Below are 14,562 nucleotides of genomic sequence, written 5' to 3'. Positions count from 1 at the left end.
TTTTGATAAATTTTATTTTTAATAAATTAACATAATATACACTCTGTGGCCACTTTATTGGGTACAAGATGCACCTAATGAAGTGCCACTGAGTATATTTCTATATATTCGTGGTCTTCTGTAGTTGTAGCCCAGCCACTTTAAGGTTTGACGTGTGGTGCATTCAGAGATGCTCTTCTGCACACTGCTGTTTTAACACCTCTGAGTTATTATCACCTTCCTCCCAGCCGGAACCAGTCTGGCCATTCTCCTCTGACTTTTCTCATTAACAAGCCATTGTAGCCACAGAACTACCACTCACTGGATTTTTTTTTGTTTCTCGCACCATTCTTTGTAAACTTTAGAGGCTGTTGTGCATGTAGTGTGGTCAGTAGTTTCTGAGATACTCAAATTATTTGTCTGGATCCAACAAATATTCCATGGTCAAAGTCACTTAGATCACATTTCTACCCTGTTCTGATCTTTGGTCAAAGTAACTGAACCTCTTGATTACGTCAGCATAATTTTATGCATTGTTTTGCTGCCACATGATTGGATGATTGAATACTTGCATTAATGACCAGCTTGGCCTAATAAAGTGGCCACTGAGTGTACTTCAACTGATTCAAAATGTCAGTGATCAGGAGAGACATTGGAGACAGTTTGAAATGCCTTTGATGACATGAGCTGTCAAAGACCGTTAAGAAGACTGGGGGATGTGGCACGTGCTGCTTGAATCCTGGTCACTACCAACAGAGACTATTTCACCTCTTAGGGCATCTGTGGCAGCAGAGGTCTGAGTCATTGCCCGTGCCGTTACCCACAAGAGGTAAGTGTGAGGACTGGGTGACCTTCGGGACATAACTGAGGCATGAGTAGTCTATATGCTTCAGGCTGAGCTAGTAAGCAAAGACTCGCTCTGCCTAATTAGGTAGGTTTAAAAGTCATAGCATTACTCCAATGAAGAAGAAAAATGATCTCTGCTGGCGACCTGGAAAATCTTCCCCAAAGCAATACCACAGAAAGCAGATTGTGATAAAATTTAAGCAGGATGCCTTAAACCAGAATGAAATTAGGTTTTGGGCCAAATTTCAGTAACTTGCAATTGTTAGTCTCTCTGGAGAAGTTGTGTTTTCTGAGGTTTTGAAATGCATAAAATCAAAGGAATTTATAGATTTGTAAACCATGATGAATGAGCATCATTTTGTTTGGAACAAATACCTACTGTTTCAAATCTAGTTCATATATAAATATAACATTTCCAAAACATTAGAAGACCCTGGAGTCCAACAATAAGCTTCCTTCATTCCTAACGATAAATAAATTCAGAGGCAGCTCAAACATCACAAAAATTCATAAACTACATGACTTCATAAATCCTATTCCCCCACCCTACTCCCACAAGAATACACAGGTGTGTTTCATTCTGCACTCGAACAGTGGACCACTGAGATACCCAACAGCAAAGGGAGGAAAATGTGTGAAGATCTGTTTATACTATCTGTACCATTTACCTCGTCATGGGGTCATCGACTCATACAAGGGAAACAAGCTCTTCAACACAACTCGTCTATGCTGACTATGTTACCCATCTGCTCACATTTGGTCCACAACTCTCTAAGCCTCTGTTATCCATGTTTTATCAAAATGGTGTCAGGTCACCCTAAATTCTTGTACTTTCTTTGGATAAGGTCCTAGTTTATGCTACCTCTCCTAGTAAATCAGGCCACCATATCCTGATAAATCTTTTCTGTACTATTCCTAGTTTAATAAAATCTTCCCTATAACAGGACGATCAAAACTGTACATACTATTCCACGTGTGTCCTCACTATGTCTTACATAATTGTAACAGAACCTCCCCACACCAAGTGCCTTCTACACCGCCCTATTTGGCGGTGATGTGGCTTTCGGGGATCCATGCACTTGCACGCCAAGGTTTGCCCATTCCATAACACTCACCAGGGCCCTATCATTCACTCTATAGGTTTTACCCTGGTTTGATCTTGCAAAATGTAAAACCTCACATTTACCTGGATTGAAAATCATTTGCCAATCCTCAGCCCATGTACCAGCTGATGAAGATCACCCTGTAATTTTTCATAACCTTCTACTCTATCTGCAATACTATCTACCTTAGTATTATTTGCAAACTTACTATCTATGCCTTAGATATTCACAACCCAATTGTTTATGTCACAAAGGTCCCAGCACCAACCCCTTGGCAAATCAGTAGACGCAGGCCTCCAGTTTAAGAGCCAAACCTCAACTCTCTGTTTTCTGCCTCTGAGCCAATTATGAATCTCATCTGCTATCCCCTTTAGATCTCATGTGATCTGATCTTCCAGACTAGCCTGCCATAAGAGACTTTGTCAAAGTCCATAGTAAAGTCTATATAGACAAAATCCACTGCTCTGCCCTCATCTGCCAAAAATCTGAAAAGATGAGGATGAGGAATCAAGATGAACAATATGTTAATTATCAGGATTTCCACAAGTAAAATTCTGAAGTAGTTTGAAGTAGTTTTATTGAGTAAATGAGATTATTGTGATCTTGTCAGAAGGCGAAGGAAATTCAGCATGTGCCTATTGACTTTCACCAATTTTTACAGCTGCCTGAAGAATGCATCACTCCTCGGTATGGCAAATATTCTTCTCAGGGTCACAAAGTCTGCAGAGGGTTGCGGATACAGCTCAGTTATCACAAGAACTTGCCTCTCCTCCATTAATTCTGTCCACACTTCTTGCTGCCTTGGGAAAGCAGCAAACATATTCAAATGTCACTCCCACCCCAGTCATTCTCTCTTCTTTCCCCCTTCCACTGGGCAAAAGTACAAAGGCTCAAAAGCATGAACCACCAAGCTCAAGGACGTTCTGTCTCATTATTTTAAGACACTAGTATAATATATAGATAAACTCTTGATCTCTCAAACTACCTGTTCATACACCTTCCACTTATTGCCTACTTTCACTGCACTTGCCCTGTTATGGTAACTATACCACTATATATAATGTTATTGTTTTACCCTTTGTACTACTTTGATGTACTTATGATTTAGAATGATTCATATGGATAGTATGCAAAACAAAATTTTTTCAGTATATCTCGGTACAGTGGATTGTGCATAACTAGACACTTGTAAAGGACCAATAAAACAAAGTCGGGTTTAAGCAGAGTGGGCGTAGTGTGAGTGGGCCAGGTGTACACTCAAGATCACCATCAGGAGGGGGAAAGGGGATAGGCAGCCAGTGTAGAGTATCCCTGAAGCTGTTCCCTCAACAACAACTATACCACTTTGGATACCTTAGGGAGCTGAGTGGATGACCTAGCAGAGGAAAGCCACAGTGGTCATGCCTCTGGCATTGTGTCTAGCTCTGAGGCTCAAAAGGGAAGGGGGAGAAGAAGCAAGCTGTAGTGATAGGGGATTCATTGGTTAGAGCAACAGAAAGGAAGTTCTATGGATGAGAACGAGATTCCCAAACGTTTTGTTGCCTCCTGACTGCCAGGGTCAGGGACATCTTGGACCGAATCCAAAGCATTCTTAAGTGGGAGGGTGAGCAACATCTGTACTAATGACATTGGTAAGATGGGTGATGAGGTCCTGCAAAGTGAATTCAGGGAGTTAGGCGCTAAGTTAAAAGACAGGGCTGCCAGGGTTGTGCTCTCAGCATTGCCACCTGTGCCACATGCTAGTGAGGGCAGAAATAGGAAAATCATATCAATTATCATGTGGCTAAGAAGTTAGTACAGGAGCGAGGGCTTCAGATTTTTGGATCATTGGGCTCTCTAGTGGATAGTGGAGTGGTCATGGAGAGAGATATGATTACGCCTACTTAGAAAGCCGGGAATCAAAGGGTCGAGCATGGAGGTACTAATGATCTGAGCTGCATATATTTCAGTGCAGTGATTATTGCTGTAAAGGCGAATGTATTTAGGACAGGTGTCAGCACATGGAATTCTGACTTGGTTGCAGGAGGGGCAGGACTGGCAGGTCATTGTTCCAGGGTTCCATTGTTGTAGATGTGACAGACCAGGAGGGATTAAATGGGGAGAGGTGGCATTACTAGCCAGGGAAAATATCAAGGCAGTGCTCCATCAGGACAGACTGGAGAGCTCACCTAGTCAGGCTTTATAAGTAGAACTGAGGAATAAGAAAGGTATAACCAGATTATTGGGATTATATCATAGACTACACAATAGTCTGCGGGATTTAGAGGACCAAATTTGTAAAGACTGCAGACTGTTGCAAAAACATAATGTTGTGATAGTAGGTGATTTTAACTTTTCACATATTGACTGGGAATCCCATATTGTAGAAGAGCTAGATAGGAAAGAATTTGTCATATGTGTTCAAGAAAGTTTTCTTAATCAGTACATAGAAGTCCCAAATAGACAGAATGTGATTAGGAAATGAGACAGGGCAGGTGACAGAAGGTTGTGGAGAGGAACACTGCATCTAGACATCATAGTGCTATTAGTTTCATGGTAACTATGAAAATGGGTAGATCTGGTCCTTGGATTGAGATTCTAAATTGGAGAAAGATCAGTTTTGATGTTATCTGAAAAGATCTGGCAAGTGTGAATTGGGACAGGTTTTTTTTCTGGCAAAGATGTACTTGATACATGGAGGCCTTCAAAAGTGAAGTTTTGAGAGTACAGAATAAAAGGTGAGGATAACAGGTTTTCAAGAGATACTGAGGCCCTGGTTGAGAAAAATAAGGAGATTCATAGAAGGTAAAGGCAGGCAGGAAAAAATGAGGTTCCTGAGGAGTATAAGAAGTGAATGAGAACACTTAAGACAGATATCAGGAGGACTAAAAGAAGACGTGAGGTTGCTCTTGCAGGCAAGGTGAAGGAGAGTCCTAAGAATTTCTCCAGATATATTAAAAGCAAAAGGATAGGAAGTGACAAAATTGGTCCTCAGGAAGATCAGAGTAGTAATCAATGCATGCAACCAAAAGAGATGGGGGAGACCATGAATGGATTTTCTGCATCTGTATTTACTCTAGAGACTGAAACAGAGTCTATAGATCTGTGGCAATGCAGCAGCGAGGTCATGAACCATATTCAGATTACGGAAAAAGAGGTGTTTGTGGTCTTGAGACAAATTAGTGTGGATAAATCCCCGGGGCTTGACAATGTATTCCCTTGGACTCTGTGGGAAGATAGTGCAGAAATTACAGGGGTCCTAGCAGAGATACTTAAACCATTTTTAGCCACGGGTGAAGTGCCAATACATTGGTATATAGCTAATGCTATTCTATTGTTTAAGAAAGGCTCTAAGAATATGCCAGGAAATTATAGCTGGTGAGCCTGACATCAGTAGTGGGAAAGTTATTGGTGGGTATTCTAAGGGACCAGATATGTATGTATTTGAATAGACAGGAACTGATTAGGGATAATCAATGTGACTTTGTGCATGATAAGTCATGTCTAACCAATTTCATAGAGATTTTCAAAGAAGTTACTCAAAAGTTGATGAAGGCAAGGCAGTGGATGTTGTTTGTATGGACTTCAGCAATGCCTTTGACAAGGTCCCGCATGGGAGGTTGGTCAAGAAGTTCTAGTCGCTTGGCATTCAAGATGAGGTAATAAATTGGATCAGTCATTGGCTTAGTGGAAGAAGCCAGAAAACATTTGTAGATGGTTGCCTCTCAGATTTGGAGGCCTATGTCTAGTGGTATGCCACAGAGATCGATGCTGGGTCTGTTGTAGTTTGTCATCTATATCAACGATCTAATAGTAAACTAGATCAGCAAATTTGTGGATGACACCAAGATTTGGGGGGTATGGTGGACAGTGAGGAAGATTATCAAAGCTTGCAGCGGGATCTGGGCCAGCTGGTGAAGTGGGCTGAAAAATGCAGATGGAATTTCATGCAGACAAGTGAGCTGTTACATCTTGAGAGGGTAGGCCTCACATAGTGAGCAGTAGGCCGCAGAGGAGTGTGATAGAACAGAGGAATCTGAGAATACAGATCCATAATTCCCTGAAAGTGGCAACACAGGTCATAAAAAAATGCTTTTGGCACATTGGTCTTCATAAATCAATGTATTGATTATGAGAGTTGGGATGTTATGTTGAAATTATATAAGATATTGGTGAGGCTTAATTTGGAGTATTGTACGCTGTTCTAGTCACCTACCTACAGGAAAGGTGTAAATAAGTTTGAAAGAGTGCAGAGATAATCTACAAGGATGGTGACGGGCAAGGGTTGAAAAAGTGAGAACTTTATTCCCTAGAATGTAGAAGATTGAGGAGCGATTTGATAGAGGTATACAAAATTATGAGGGGTATAGATAGGGTAAGTGCAACCAGGCATTTTCCACTGAGCTTGGGTGAGACTAAAATTAGAGGTCATTGGTTAAGAGTGAAAGGAGAAACGTTTAAGCGGAACATGAGAGGGAAACTTTGCACTCAGAGGGTGGTGAAATGTGGAATGAGCTTCCAGTGCAAGTGGTGAATGCAGGGTCGATTTCAACATTTGGGAGACATTTGGATAAGTACATGGATAGGAGGAGTGTTTGAGGGTTATGGCTCGGGTGCAGGTCCTGTTTCTGTGCTGTAGTCTTCCATGACCTCTTTGACTTCTAGGTGACAAAAATAGCCCAATTACCAATATTTTCATTTGTTCACTTCTCAAGATATGGAGAAACCAGCATTTATTGACGACCATTGGGGAGAAGGTGATGAGACACCTACATGAACTGTTGCAGTCCTGCTGTTTGGGTGTGCATTCCAAGATTTAGATCTAGCAATGATGATAGCACAGTGTCACATTTTGAAGTCACGATGGATTGCCATACAGGGAGAGCTTATAGATGTGTTGTTCCTATAGTAATGCTGCCCTTGTCTTTCTTATGTAGGTAATAGGCTTAAGAAGTGGATCTAGGTGATCAACTGAAGGGCACACTGTGGTCAAGATATGATGATCATGAAGGGAATGAGAAACTGATGCTGCTAACTGAGCACCAACTAAAGGACTGCTTTGTTTTGAATGATGCTGGGCTTCTCTAGAGTTTCCTGACCTATATTTATTCAGGCAAAAGGGGTTTTCTGAATCACACTCCTGGCATGTCATGTTGAAGGTGCCTGCACAGCAGCTTTGGGTGTCCTATGGAAATGGACCTCAAGATCTCTCTGCTCCTCCACACTGTCAAGAGTCTTACCATTAATATTATATTCTGTCTTCATATTTGACCTCCGGAGATGAACCACTTCAATATGTGTGTATTTGTGAGTGGAATTGTCCTGATATAAGGAGAAAAGTTGATGGAGTTGTTGAAGATGATTGCGCTGAGATTGTGCCCCAAGGAGCTCCTGAAGGTGACGGCCTGGGGTGAAGTGACTGATCTCTTGCACCGTTACCATTTTCTATCATGTGTGGAATATCGCCTGGCTCTGGACTGATACCCCCTTGACCCCACTGACTTGGTGCTTCTCTTGGTCAAATTCCGCCTTGATGTCAAATACAGTCACTTTCTCCTTTGCACTGGAATCATTCCATCCAGTCCATGTTTGGACCATAGCTGTGATGAGATCTGGAACCAAGTGGTTCTGATGAAATTCAAACTGGAAATGAGTGAATAATAATTGGTTATTAAATGGTAAGTATTTGTGGTCAAGTTGCAGATTGGACCTCAGCAATTCCTGAAACCCAAGAGTAAAATCATAGTCTGCATTAAGCTAGTACTAACCCAATAAGGCAATTCAATTGGGTTTTATATTTATGACCAAACTAAATCAGGTCAGTATTTTTTATCATTTTGCCTGGATTTAACCAGCTGCTTTACTGAATAAAAAATACACATCTCACGCTATTTAGCAAAAAGATCTATTATTTTAACAATAACATTTTGTTACTAATTAGGTTGGAATCAAACAAGGTAAGGGATTATCAAAGGGTCAAAATAGTACTGGTTATTCACTATAGGAAGTTTTAGGTGGTTAGTTTCTGGTTTGGGGTGTATAAGTTCTAGTAGATGTGCCTCAGCCTGTTCACTTTATTTAATGAATGAAGTTCAAAGTTAACATGCAACTTGATTAATATTATGTACCTGCTTTTTCCTACTGTTAAGATATGAAGAATTTTGAATGGATTGGCCATCTTCAAAAACAGTTCGGTACATGGCCATCAAAACCTTTGAGCAAAAACGAAATGCCAAAAATAAATCTGAGTCACAAAACTAAAAACAAACAATATTTTCAGATACTGGCCAAAATTGGATGAGTATGCCCTTCAATCCTGACATCATCTATACCAGAATGGTTATTGGGATTGACTTCATACAAGCAAACTCAAAGTAGGATCACAGAAAAAAAACTTCAGGAATAATAGGTGTGCCTTTGCAATGGGAGAACTGAATTTCTCACCTGCATTTGCTGACAATGATCTCTCTCAATGTCAGCTAGAATTGCCTGCATTGTGCAGAATGGCTGGAGGTTTGCTTCGACAGAATATCGGAACATTTCAACATCTCTACCCAGAAGATTGCTCACATACACCCGTTTCACTCACCTCCCCCAGAAATCGTGTCATCATGAAGACAGTGGAGAATGTAGTGATTCAATAATTGAAAGTAAATCTGCAAAAAAATATATAACAAATTAATCTCTCAAGTGAGATATGAAGTGTGTGAATAGGTAAGAAATAGAAACAAGAATAAGCCATTCAACCTCCTGTAAATGCTCTGCTATTCAATAAGATTATGGGTGATCTTTTACCACGGTGCTCCTCTTTGCACTAATTCCATATCCCTTGATTTCTCCAAGACCCAAATATCTAATGCTCGCTGTCTCAACACTAGGCCTTCACAGCCTGTTGGTTCAGTGAATTCCAAAGATACACCAAGTTCTATTTTAAGAAATGCCCTCTGATCTCAGTCCTGAATAACTGAACCCTTATTACAGGACTGAAGCTTAGGTCTGAACAACCCAGACAGGGGAAGCGTCAGCTCCTCATCTACCTGCTCAAGCCACTATTGGTAAATCTGGGTTAGAATTACCTAAATAAACTTCTAAAAATAGTGCATTACCGATCAGGATGAAGTAATTAAAAAGATCAGACAGATAAAACATAGCTTCATATATTGCAATAAAGATTATATTCAAAGGTACATTGAGGCATGTTAATCTGAGTGAAACACCTGTCACTTTTATCTTATGTGATATGGATGGAAGTTTTACATTATAACAAATAATATGTTGCATAAGTAATAAAATAAATAACTCCTTTTAGATAAAATCAGAAGAATGTATTACTTCACCCATCCTCTAATCCAACCCTACCTTTACCTTTGCTATCACTACATAAAAGAAGCCAATATGCAGGTAATTTCTAACACTGCAACTATAGCAGATCTTGAGCACTTATGTGCATGCCTATCAAAGGGTCATGTCTTGAAGGATCTGGGTTTACTTTGACTTGGATTTGCAGAGGTGAATGAGAATCAAACATTCGAAACCAACACTAAAGAACCACTCTATCCACTGTCAATTCAATAATGCCTGTGGGAGCAGGGATTAGCTAAAGTGAGGGTACACATAGAAAGTTTTTATTGCAGTTTGTGGACTCTGTAGTGACTACATCTGATTGGCTATAACTAAATACAGATCAAAATTAACCTTTGAAGCAATGCCCAGGGAAAATTTGCAGCATTAACTCTTTCAGAAAATAATTGTCTTTGACATCATTAACATATTTGCATTACTCACAATGCGACATGTGAACTATATAATATTAGCAGCATTACAACTAGAATATATAGGCAGGAAATTTTATATTTTATGTATTACAGTCCATTTGATTTGGTGTGTTCATCACCTAGAGTTTGAAAGTCATTCATTTTATTACAAGAATGACTGAAATTTACTTTTTCAGTGTAATATGCTGTCATTAACAAAATGGCAATATTAAAATTAGTAATTAAAATCTTATAAGCCTACAGATTTCAATTAATCAAGCACATCTACAGTATGCATTTATGGTTAGTAGTTCTGAGTGGAGATATCTTATCATCCATTACACAGAACAATATACTTTTACAGGAAATATCAGAATCCTTTACCAGGAATCTATGATTTGTTTCACAGAATTTTATCTGATATTAATCTTTCAGGATATAGTTAAGATTTTGATTTGGATATTTTCTGAGATTGTTTTATGGAGGGATTTGAACTAATGCTCCCTCGACAGCCCATAAGATTACTCAGTGATTATAGGCAACTCAATATTGTATGACAGCATTTCCATGCAAGGGACTTACAATCATGTTTCATTAATTCGGCTTGAATGAAGCCTCATTTCGGGCCTCGAGGAGCTTAAGATTTATGTGAAATTAATAACATAACAGATGTCTTCACAATTTGGTTCCTCTGAAAAAAAATGATTACCTGAAAAGCTTCAATACATTCAAATGCAGGCTGAAGGAAGCTTTACTCTGGGGTAAATTATTATTCATTTAAATCATTCATATCTGAAGACTAAGTGGAATTTAAATGTCAGATTTATATTAAACAGTTATATTCTACATTGTTACATGTAATAAACAGAAGCCTGTTACTTTCATATTAATAAGCTGCACTTGATTTCTGAGTTACAGCTTCCAAAGCAAAAATCTGTAACTTTGATAAGTGGTTGGAATAGCAGAGGCACAAGGGACAAAAGAAACTATTCAGGAAGCCCTGTTATTTTAGCTTTGTTTCTGATAATGTAGTCATCATTTCCTCACAGGAGAACAAAATGCATCTGTGCTCACACAGAACCCACCACTTTATGAAAGATGTGGAGTGTCTCCTGTGCACGCACTTGCCTTAGGCCAACCATAGTCTTTCTTTGCACCAAGACAGCTTGAGCACTGCTTTGCCTGAAAATATGATTCCTTTATCTTGTCTTCAGCAACACCAGGTACCTTACAAGCTGCATTTTAATGCATGCCTGAGCAGGATTTTATCTGAAGAAAAAAAAGTTGTCCAAGGGATTACTTCTGAGCACCAAAAAAAAAATAATTGAAAGTAAACTTATCTTTTGCCCTGGTATTTGATCCAATATGTTGAAAGGCAGTCAGAACAAAGCAGTCACGATTCAAACACTCGACTTCAAGAGATAAGACTGCCACTGTAATACTTATGGATGCAAATTTATCACATTACTGCCAGAAAATTGATAAAATGTGAAGCACATAACAAGCGCTACAGTCTTGGAACATTCACAACAATTAGCTTTTTGATTGCAATGGACATGGTTCAGTTGGCAGCTTAAAAATTCTAATCTCAGTCTCTCCTGATTTTTGTTCATTCGCTTTCAGAAATACTAATTTACTGAAAATGTAGGAGGAATCATCTAAACCATAGAAACCAAAGATTAGAACCTAATATTACTAGTACACTATCCACTAATGGCCACATTAATATTTGCTCTAAGGCAGAGAAACAAGAAAAGGTTTATTTTTCTTCATGATCTAACATTAAATTATCACTCTTGGGCATTTTCTTTTAAAATTGTGACCTGGTTTCACAATGATTTGATGAGTAAAAGGTAGCCAATGATAAGCACACTCTCAACAGTAGAACATGAGCTGTACCAAAACAAATAAAGGTTTGTGAAATGTGAATAAATATTTAGCAAAGGTTTGACTGAGTATAAAATTGATATGAAAGAGCAGACAAACATTTTAATCCAGCTCCTCACATATTGCTTTAGCCATTTTGCATGCCAACAGCAGTATGAAGATTCTGTTATTTTAATTAAATTCCACTTTTCTTTCAAAGCCCATGGAAAAACTTCAAAAGGCTTTTTCAAGCCCGTTGCTGAACCAAGTTATTTTAGTAACTATCCAGGAGAGATGGTTTTGTGGCTAACATCCAGAAGAAGCAAAAGCGATATAATAGTAACTGTACACTCGATAATTGGAGTGAAAAGGGCCAGCACAGCTGAAAGCTGATAGAATTAAAAGCACGCAAAAATGAAAAGAAAACAAAGGGGGAGATTAAGAGGATCATTGGAAAGGGAAAACAAGATGTATTATAGCATGTTACCTGGAAGCCAGTCAAATAGTGTTGTATAACAAGGATACAGTGTAAATGAGAGGACTGAGTATCAGACAGCTTTGGCAGCGAATGTGTTCATTGTAAATAAAGGCCAGAATCTCCTGTCTGCACGCATTAAGGATATTTTGACAGTAACTATGTGGTAACCGCATGTAGTTACTGCCAAAGCTTTTTGTGTGTTACTTTTTTGCTTTTTGTATGGCATCCTGCCACTAATGGTAAATTAAGTCATTCAATAGAACATAGTATGCAATCCAAACTAAGCAGCTTAACAACCAGAAACGACATGTAGAACTTCCTTGATGCCGATGAGTTAGGGCTGAATTTTACCTCTGCTGAGGGACTGGGTTAGAGATTGAATGAAGATAATCCACTGTCTTCTGTTTAATCCAACCATGCAGAAAACCTGAAAGGGCTTGATATTTGCAATGCAGGAACATTCATTGAGAGCTATATCATCAGGAAGTTGAGTCTTTAACAGAGCGCCTGCAAGTTTTACAAGGCACCTGGGGCTTGCTTTAAAACCTAGGTTTGGGAAGATTGCTATTGTACAGGGACTAAAGAGCCAACAGGCAAATCTGATAATAAGTGCCAATCATTGTTGAATATCAACATTATTTCTGCTTCTCTCTCCTCTGATGCTGCCTCATCTGATGGGTACTCCCAGCAGATTCTATTCTTATTTCAGATTCAGAGCACCTGCACTTTCTTTGCTTTGCAAATATCTATCTTCAAACTGTGCTGAAGATTTTCAGCAGTGAGGCCCAGGACTGGTGCAGACAAAGCCACTCACTGCACCCTGTGCAGACACACACCAAGGAAGGAAGAAGGAAGAGGAGAAAGGTGTAAGGTATGATGCAGATGTTGCAGAATAAGCATTGAACTCAGTTGCTTGGAGTGCCTACCTTCTTCTATTTCTCCGTCTATCCAATATCTATAGACCTAATATGCACACCACTTCCATCACGCAAATCAGTCCAGAAAATAGCCACACCTGGCTTGTCTGCCCAGCAATATTCAGCATTATTCCAGTCTCAGCAGCTAGCTAGACTTTAACTTGAAATGTTCCAGTACAGAAAGCGGTGCCAACAGATAACCTTTATGCACATCTAAATGACCGTAATGCTAACAATAAATGTGCACCCTTCTTTACGAGGGAGAAGGTGCTTGGGAAGCTGAAAGGTCTGAAGGTAGATAAATCAACTTGACCAGTTGGTCTACACCCCAGGGTTCTAAAAGAGCTGACTGAAGAGATTGTGGAGGCATTAGTAACGCTCTTTCAAGAATAAGTAGATTCTGGAATGGTTTCGGAGGACTAGAAAATTGCAAGTGTCACTCCACTCTTCAAGAGGGAGGGAGGCAGAAAAAAGGAAATTATAGGCCAGTTAGTCTGCCCAAAGTGGTTGTAAAGATGATGGAGTCCATTGTTAAGGATGTAGTTTCAGGGTACAGAGGCACATGATAAAATAAGCCAAAGTCGGCTTGGCTTCCTTAAGGGAAAATCTTACCTGACAAATCTGTTGGAATTCTTTAAAGATATAACAAGCAGAATAGACAAAAGAGAATCAGTGGATGTTGTGTACTCGGATTTTCAGAAGGACTTTGAAAAGGTGTCACGCATGAGGCTGCTTAATAAGCTAAGAGCCCATGGTATTCCAGGAAACATATTAGCATGGATAGAGCATTGGCTGATTGGCAGGAGGCAAAGTGTGGAAATAAAGGGAGCATGTTCTGGATGGCTGCCAATAACCAGAGGTGTTCCACAGAGGTTTGTGTTGGGAATGCTTCTTTTGAAGTTATATGTTAATGATTTGAATAACAAAATTGATGGATTCATATCCATGTTTACAGCCGATACAAAGATAGGTGGAGGGCCAGGTAGTGTTGAGGAAGCAGAGAGGCTGCAGACAGACAGATTAAAGAATGGGCAAAGAAGTGGCAGGCGGAATTCAGTGTCAGGAAGTATACGATCTTGCACTTCGATAGAAGAAATAAAAGTGTATATTATTTACTAACTGGAGAGAAAATTCAAAAATCAGAGGTCCAGAGGGTCTTGGGAGTCCTCATGCAGCTTTCCTTAAAGATTACTTTGCAGGTGGGGTCTGTGGTGAGGAAGAAAAATGCAATCTTAGCATTCATTTCAAAAGTACTGGAATACAAAAGCAAGGATGTAATGTTGAGGCATTATGAAGCACTGGTAAGGCCTCTTTTGGAGCTTTGTGAGCAGTTTTAGGCCGCTTATCTAAGAAAGAATGTGTTGACATTGGAGAAGGTTAAAAGGAGGTTCATGACAATATTTCCTGGATTGAAAGGCTTATCTTTGAGGTTTGATGATTCTGGGGCATTACTCACTGGAATTCAGAAATATGAGAGGAGGGGATCTCATTGAATCCCATAAAATATTGAAAGACCTCAATAGAGTGGATGTGGAGATGATGTTTCCTATAGTGTGAGAGTCTAGACCCAGAAGACACAGCCTTCGAATAGAGGGACATCTATTTAGAATGGAAATGAGAAGGAATTTCTTTAGCCAGAC

This window comes from Mobula birostris, chromosome 15 (assembly GCF_030028105.1).
Source record: "Mobula birostris isolate sMobBir1 chromosome 15, sMobBir1.hap1, whole genome shotgun sequence".
In the NCBI taxonomy this organism is placed as follows: Eukaryota; Metazoa; Chordata; class Chondrichthyes; order Myliobatiformes; family Myliobatidae; genus Mobula; species Mobula birostris.
The sequence above is the reverse complement of the archived record's forward strand: the minus strand, read 5'-3'. Positions refer to the sequence as shown.